The sequence below is a fragment of the Neltuma alba genome, unplaced genomic scaffold (assembly GCF_004799145.2).
Source record: "Neltuma alba isolate B1F8T4 unplaced genomic scaffold, ASM479914v2 tig00003347_pilon, whole genome shotgun sequence".
In the NCBI taxonomy this organism is placed as follows: domain Eukaryota; kingdom Viridiplantae; phylum Streptophyta; class Magnoliopsida; order Fabales; family Fabaceae; genus Neltuma; species Neltuma alba.
The window spans coordinates 53273-62088 of record NW_021633246.1 but is presented as its reverse complement, the minus strand read 5'-3'; the positions used below and the strand labels follow the sequence as shown (position 1 = coordinate 62088).

At 37.4% G+C, this 8816-nt stretch overlaps 1 pseudogene; it reads left to right on the top strand.

Annotated features, from left to right (window-relative positions):
• The first annotated feature begins 389 nt into the window (after positions 1-389).
• On the top strand, positions 390-3891 carry LOC114741296 (UPF0400 protein C337.03-like; annotated as a pseudogene).
• The last annotated feature ends 4925 nt before the right edge of the window (positions 3892-8816 follow it).

Genomic DNA, 8816 nt, shown 5'->3' with positions numbered 1-8816 from the left:
CCCTCTTAACCATATCATTGAATAGCAAAGTTTTGGTACACTCTGTTTTGTGTGTCTGTGTGTGTGTGCGCGCATGTGCGCGGCGCGTGTGCGGGGGGTGCTTGCGCGGGTGTTGCACGTGCATGCACATGCCTGCGTGCTGCGTGTGAGTGTGTGCGCGCGCGCGCGCTCCTCATCTCAATTTAAATTAAGCATTATAGTTACCAAGGCTTTTATATAGTACCCATGTGGTAAGTCCCTGTAATTCAATAAGACTAATTTAAGCTTCTGATCTAAATAAATTTTATTTCATGTAGATATATTACCAAATAGACATGCATTTATGTGGGTTCTTTTCACACTTTTTTACTAGTATATTTTATTCCATACGAGTTGCCATCCTTAATTAGACTCAGCTTTGTCACATTGGTGCATCTTTCATATGAATAAAGCCAAACAAGTAGTTGAAACATGGACAGGCAATTTCATTGTTCTCCTCGTGAGCAGAGACTGGCATTTCTATATCTTGCAAATGATATTTTGCAAAACAGTAGGCGGAAGGGTTCAGAATTTGTTGGTGAATTCTGGAAGGTTCTTCCAAATGCTATTCGAGATATGGTTGAAAATGGAGATGAGTTTGGAAGAAATGCTGCACTCCGACTGGTAAGTTACTAACCAATAGACGTTTTTCCCTTTTGGCCTTTCCTTAAATTCTGTATGCTATCTCGACCTTCTCTGTTGTTTGTATAAGTCTGCTTCTGCTAAAGTATTAGGAAGCAAAAGTCATGGGAGAATGATGAATCAAGCAAAAATGGAAAATAAGTAATATGGGCTGGTCGATGGGATAACCAAAGATAGTGGTTCTCTCACCTAAACAACTTGCTTTTGGGATATGGTTTTCTTACCCTGCATAGGTGCCTCCTATTAAAATGCACGAATTATGGCACCCATGGCATGTTTCAAAAATCGGGATTTAGTAGTGAAATCTCATTGTTTTTGTTTCATGTTTGTATATGTCAATAGTAAAATAAGTTACATGAAACATTGACATGGAATTTGTTGATTGCTGAATTGCAATTTTTTTTCTTTGATGCAGATAGCTATCTGGGAAGAGAGAAAAGTTTTTGGTTCCCGTGGTCAAATTCTTAAGGAAGAGTTTGTTGGAAGACATTTGGAAAATAGTGCTCGCAATGGGAAGCCTATGAACTTGAAATTGGTAATAGTTTTATGAACATGACTGTGAATCAGCCGCCTTGAAGGTTTTCTACATGTTGGTTCCAACTCTAAGCCCTTTTACATTCTTGTGACAGAGGCCATCTGCCGGGAATGCACTGGAGAAAATAATTTCAGGTTATCATGTTATTTATGGAGGGCAGACAGACGAAGATATTGTACTTAGCAAATGCAGGAATACCATTAGCTGTCTGGAGAAAGTGGATAAGGAAGTTGGCCATGATAATTCAGGTATGTCAACTGTATAACTTTTTCTGTTTGTAGTTTGTAGGAAATGTGATTTATGCCTGGAATTATTTATATTTGGGCAAGCATAACATGTTCCTAATTTTTTAATCAATATATTCTGTAGCTGTATCAAAAGTTTTTTTCCCCCCTACTTAGGTGCTCAACTCAGCAGCATATAAATGTGAATTATGAATATTTACGTAGATTTAAATCAAACTAGGTAATTCGTCGTGATCTTACCTCTTTCTTCCATCACCATGGCTTCCTATTGAGTTTTCACATTTCAAGAGATAATAAGATGAAAGAAACAAGCTGAACAGAATTTCAAATTATTGATTTTCTTGTCGTTGTCATGACTGCATTAGCTTAAATGGATATCTGATTTCAAGTTTATATTAAATTACCTATTTATCTTATGCATTTAGTGAATGCAGTGCCATGTTGAGTCAGTCACACGCGCGCGCGCGCGCAAACACAATATTGGGATGGTCCAAAAATTAATATTGTGTTTGGTTGGGTTGGAATTCTTTTTCTTGTGTTTTTTTTTTTTTTGGTTATAAGGGTTGGAATTCTTTCTTATTGCATCTTATCGGATTTCTTGTTCTGTTCACTAATTTTGGTAGGACAATTACCTGGATCGGCAGTGATGGATGAGCTCCAGGGACATAATGCTGCACTGAGGGACTGCATCGAGCAATTGACAGCAATAGAATCATCGAGGGCAGCCTTGTGTCTCACCTGAGAGAAGCTCTCCAGGATCAGGTTCTATTTTAAGATTGCTTATTTCTATAAAGGTACAAACCTTTGACAGTTTGTAATTCTTACATGGTTTTTCTTCCAGGAACTTAAGCTGGATCAACTCCGAAGCCAGATTCAGGTATGGGATTTATCCAAATTCACTGATTTATTTTGAGTCCTCTTGCTCTTTTCAATGAAATGTCAGCTGGGGATTAAAGGAGAGGGCCTACTTTTCATTAATGTCTTCTTTATATGCGAGAACTTTGTGACTTGAAAGGGCATCTTATTATGCACTTGTTTGAGTATTTTATTTTTAACATTTCAGGCTGCTCGTGTTCAGTCAGAACAGGCAGGCAATACCTGCCGACAGTTACTAAACAACAGTGATACTCTATTAGCAGCTGAGCAAAGTTCAAAAGAAAGTCAAACCTCCACAGCGCCTCCAGGCTTTATTCCAAAAGATAGGGAACAATCAGCTCCATTAATCTACACACAGCAAGTATCTTTCCCTCAAAAACCTGGACACATTGATGAAGACCCACGCAAGTCTGCTGCTGCTGCAGTGGCGGCAAAGCTAACTGCTTCTACATCATCTGCCCAGATGCTGTCTTATGTGCTATCCTCCCTGGCATCAGAGGGGGTCATTGGCAGTTCCATGAGCGAGTCTTCTGGTAATTATCATTCCGAGAAGAGGGTCAAACTGGAGAATGACCAGCCATCTTATATACCATCCCAGAATCCTTCACAACAACCTATTCCTCCCCTTCCACATCCCGACCCTGTTCAACACAGTGTGTCTATGATGAATCAGCATTCTTCTTCTAGTGAACCACCGCCTCTACCCTCATCATCACCACCGCCATTGCCACCGCCTCCACCAATGCCACAATATCCAATGCCACAGTTCACGCAGGCTGCTGGCAATGTAGCATATAGCTACAGCATGGCACAGCAACCATCAACGGCAGCTTTCCCAGCTTTGGGGGCTTCCCTGAATAGTGTTTCTCCCTTCACACCTGCTCCAGTGACTAATTACCAGGGTTTCCAAGGTTCAGATGGAAGTTATTATAACCAGCCATCATCAATGCCAATGGCTCCAATTTCTCGGCAATAAATTACTGATCCTTGCTGTTATGGAATCTGATCCATGCTATGATCAGATTTGCACATATTAAATGTTTTCCTAACCTGGTTATTTGTTAATTCCTGTTCACTTTAGGGAGTTGAAAAAAAAAAATTCATTTTAGATGTTAAAACTGAGAATCCTTCAGTGGTTGTAGCAGTTCCCTGATATTAGTGCTTTAGGGTTTAGAGGTTTACTGGTGGAGGGTTGCGAGAATGCAGATGCTGGCAATAATCAATGACTGGAAGCTACTCATCTGTCAAGCTGGTTTTTGTGTTTCCAAATGATCTTCTCTGAGCCTCCGACCCCTGTGGATAGCAGTTGTATGTACAGATCAGTGTTATGTATTAGTAATTTATGGATCTGAATGTGCGCTAGAGCCAGAACTGAGTAATAGAGCCCGAGTAATTATCAGTATATTAGAAGCATGATAAGTTGTACTTCCAGTTCTGAGGCATATTTTTCTTGTCTTGCATTGATTAGTCAAACATGAGTGAACTTATTCATGGAAATTAGAGTTTCTGGGATTTAGAGAAGTAAAACAAGTATATAATAAAGTGACCTTCGCAGTTAAGCTGTTTGGAATAAAATACTTGATATATGCGAATAGTCACATTTGTTTTATGTTAACTTGTTGTTTTGTTGCTATGCTAGTGAAGATTGTGTCTGTGATTACAAGCCTAGATTGGTAACTACGGCTGGTCTGGTTTGGCAGCGTAGTGATTTCTGCGGTGTTGCCAAGTGCTGAACTCTAGCTCCAAATTATGTGACTCTGCTTGGGTCTAATTTTGAGACTAGGTTGGAAGTAACAGAAATTATTCGGACCTTCGCGTCAATACCTTTACAGTTAAGGACAATTGATTACAGAATATCACATAGCATAATCTCATAGCAGTATGTAAAGTAATTAGATGGTGGGGTTTTGTATATTACATGAAGCTTTATATAAGCGATATTGCTTATGATTCATGAATGATGTGGTTTTTTTTTTTTAAAATAAGTTTATTAGATATATATATATACACACACGTTTGTGGATTTGTGTCTACATTTAGTGCGCGCGCGGATTTATTGTGAGCAAAATTATGCAGAGGATTTATGTTAAAGCACTGATGCACTGATCAATATATTCATGTCTTCTCGTTTCACGTCTGTTTTGTCTCACCGTATATTTTGTTAGTTTGCTGTGAATTCTTATTTTTGCATACCCAGATAAAAAAACAAAAGAATTCTTATTTTCTTGGGGGCTCGTGGATTTTTTGACCCACCCTCATACCCGTTCAGAAATCGAGGGTGAGATCTTTTAATTTAAATGGGTGTTTGGGTAGAAACAAAATTATAGTTTTAAAAGTATTTTTATAGTATACGAAGTAAATATATAGAGGATTTTGTCTCGATTTATGGAAAAAATACTTCTAAGAAGTGTTTTGGGTTACCCAAACACCTCCTAAATGAATTCTTTTTTTTCCTCCAAAAAAAAAAAGAAATATCCTTCTATTCGAAGTATTATTGGACACTAAATGTGGACACCTCTCTTAATGAGAATTTGAATTTTAATTCATGTTGTGAGGAACTAGCTTTTTCTGCTAGACTCAATTCTCGTTATGGTAAGCAACTTAATTTTAGAAAACATGTTTGGACAATTTCTTTCCTGTTTAGAGCAGTTTTTGGCCCATTTAAGTTATGGGCAAAAGCTGCTTAAATTGAGCGACTGATAAAAACATCCCAGATCCTACTTTTATCTTTTCAACCATGCCTAATAACTTGGAAGAGAGAAAGAATGTGGGACCGGGCACGCTTTGCTTGTTTTTATCCATATTTATAGGGTCACTTCTTTATGTTATCAATGTGGTATGGAATTAACACTGTACATTTCAGTTATTTTCTTCTTTTTTTTAAAGGTATGACATTCTGTTCATATGATACATATTTAATAAAATTCGTCTTCAGTTGTTTTACAATTAAATTTATTATTTCAATTATAATTTAAACAACTCTACTTTTACAAATTAGCTTATTTGGAAAATAGTTAGGTTTCACCTTTAAGAATTTTACTACTCTCTAGAAGCGATAAATAACTAACTGTGGATAACAAAAATTAATTAAAATTAATTAAATAGGTTATAAATATATTTTAGATTTTAAATGTGCTCTTATAATAAATGAGAAAAAGTAAAAAGGAAAATGTATGGAAAAATATAACTAGAGAATATAACAAAAGAGAGATAATAAATTATTACATATATTATTTAATATCACGTCCTTTTTTATCATTTTATAACATAAATTTTAATAATAATCCAAAAAACTCCACTTATAAACTGACTTGTTTATAAAAATCAATCTAAATATAAATTATATTATCCAATTTAATTTTTATTTAATCTATTTTTTTAAAAAGTTAAATTAAAAATAAACTGCTTTTCTACAGTCAATCCAACAACCAGGCACATTGATGATTGGGCTGATCAGAGAGGGGTCTGTCAATGTTCCCGATATACAGAGGAGGACTGAATTGCGTGTAAATCTATGGAGTATGAATAATAGAGATGGGCGAAATTCTGGGACGTAGAGGCCACTTGGTCTGAAGAGCATATCGAGCAAAATCCTAAAAAGGAATGTATGTGAAGAGTCAGCAGGAGAAGGGCTTAACCATGCATATGCATTTTGTAAGCAGAAGGCTGTTTAGAAAGCCACAAAAAAGGTTTAGTGGAGATGCAAGTGTGACCAACAACTTTTTTTAATCTAAAGTCAGGGCAAGCCTCCCCACTTTCTTCCTCGCAAGTACTGCTCAGCTCCAGAATCCTTGGTAACCCCTCATCTCACAAAAGCTGCTTTTGGTTTTGATTATACTACGATCCAACTCAACACCTCCCCTTTTGTAAATATGTGCTGGATCCATCTATTTTTATCATTGCATGAGCAGGCATGCATCCGTTCTTTGCTGCTGGAGGAGAATGTTTTAGCAATTAACCATGGATTTGATTCTTTTAGTTCCTTACAAAACTGGCATTATCATGCCCACCCCACCCCACAGTGATCATTTCTTCTAAAAATGACACAGCGGGGAGACACTAAGTGAGACAAAAGCACCGTCAGATCGCGATACCGATGCACTCTTCTTTCCATAGATCGACTCGCTTTAAGGTTCAAAATTGCATTTATAAAATTCTTAAAAAGCTAAGCGTGTTACGTTCCTAAATATGAAAGAATAATATCGAGAGGTGACATATGGACACAGCCTTGGATACTGAAGCCCCCCTTCCACACTCTCTCTGAGGCTTTTATTTTAATGGAGAAGGAGGGTATGATCTGGTGTGGTGTTGGGTGGGTGGTGTCACTGTTGAAAGTGATAAGGACAATGGCAAAAGGACAGAGAGAATCAGAGAAATGTAATGGTAATGAGAGATGATGAGGGAGAAATACTTAAAAAAATGGGGAAGAGGAAAAAGCGGTCAACGTTGGAGTAACGTCAGCTGGGGTTAGCATGGTTAAGGAACAAAAGCTGAGAAAAGCCGTCATGTCTGCGTGTGTTTGCTTTAACGGCTGAACCAGAGTTTTGATGTTGATAAAAAGATGGGCTTCCATACTTTTGTGATTTTCTCAAGCCTTTATTTTTTCATAAAAAGATGGGTTTGCGTCAGACTTTGCTTCCCATGAATCTTCCCCCTCATGACACCATTATTCCTTTTCGTATTGGTGTGTTTACTCCCTCTCTCTCCCTCTCTCTCTCTAATGTCCATCTCTCATTTTTCTGTCTCTTTCTTTGTGTTTGTTTGTGTCCATCCTCTATACTCTGAGAGAGAGAGAGAGAGAGAAGCAACTAGCTAGGGTTAAGACCTAAGTGGTTCATTCATCAGGGCGTGCTGTGAATGTGTGCTCGCTTGTCTGCTGCCCCAACCAATAAAACAAAATTAATAGAAATGATGAGACTAAAAGTGAGTGAATGAGGAGACCAACAGACATCCCGCATAATTAATGCTTCGTGTCTATTTCCTCTCAATTCCTCATCTATTGCTAATAGCCAACCCAACATTGTGCCTCTTTGTATGAATTGGTGTCTGCCCGATATGTCTATCTTTGGATGGAGTAATGCAGTGCAGGAGAACATTTGTTCCTCTTGTACTTCCTGCAGATAGATGTTCTATGTGTTTGGGAATGAAACAGGCCAACTAATTCCAATGATTTTTTTTTTCTTTTTTGGGGTTGCTGTGTTCATTTCACAGTCCTACATTCTGGGCTGAAAAACATGTTGAGGTTACTCATCTGCAATATCAATAATCATTGCATATATTAAGCCTTGTTGCTGTGCATTTACTCTACAGATGCAAATTGTTTTCAGTGCTGCTTATTTAACGTGGTCTTTTCAGAGCAAGTTAATATTTTGCTACGGCATCGTGAACTATCGTTGATTACATTGATGCTTGGATTAAACAACAGCATAAATGTTTGAGGCAAGTCTTCGGAGCCAGGGATATGGCTTTTGACAACCCCAAGGAGTCAGGGTGAATGAATAAAAACATATGGCTTGATATTTTAAGCCAAAAACAAAGAGAATGAAGATATATGTATAAAGGTGGGAATTTGATTAACAATAATTAGGGGCTAATGGAAGATTGGAAAGTATGGAGAAGACAAGGGAGACATGCATGCAATATTGTGTTGGCCTCTATATATATATATAAAATTTTTAGTCTTGTGGGTGTGAGATTTGAGCAGACACGCTTTCCACTTCCACGAATTTTTTATTCTCTGATGCACTGTTACCTTCTTCCGGCACCAAAATCTCTCTCTCTCTTTTCTTTTCCTTTTTTTTTTTACCTTCATTATCTATTTCACATGCTCTTTTTACATTTTTTTTAGTCTTTGATTTTAACAGTAACAGTAATAATAATGCCGGGCAAAACTAGGAAGCAACTTATATTGAACAAATAGGGAGTAGCATGATAATAAAGATGGCAAACAAGAACAGACGACATTGTTTATACACACACACACAGCAGATATGTTTATCTTTCTTAATTTTTTTCCAAATTGGACAAAAAGCTTTTAATTTGAATTGTTCGCAGTATATATAATAATCCATATACGGATGAAAGGTGAAGTTTAGTTCGCATTGACCTTGGCATTCTTCGAAACGTTTGTTCAAGTGATCATCAACTGTTCTACAGACTAAGGATTAATATGCTTGCCTCTGTAGTGTGATCATCGAAATTTGAAGTAAAATTGACTTCTAAAAGAAAATATATGAACACGAGCAACTTTGGGTAATCCCCCCCCCCCCTCCCCGGGAAACTGCCCATTTTATTACATGATGTCACGTCACTGCGAGAAAGTTTATTTGTTCACCAAACGCACGATGACCTGAAGTTTCAAAAAACCGTGGCGAATGATTTTGGAACTCTTTTCTACCATATTTCTTTTCACCCTTTTTTCAAGTCACAAAAGAACAAATGATCTGCGTATAAATACTGCAGAGAAAGCGGTACGAAAAGGAAAGCAGGATAAAATATCG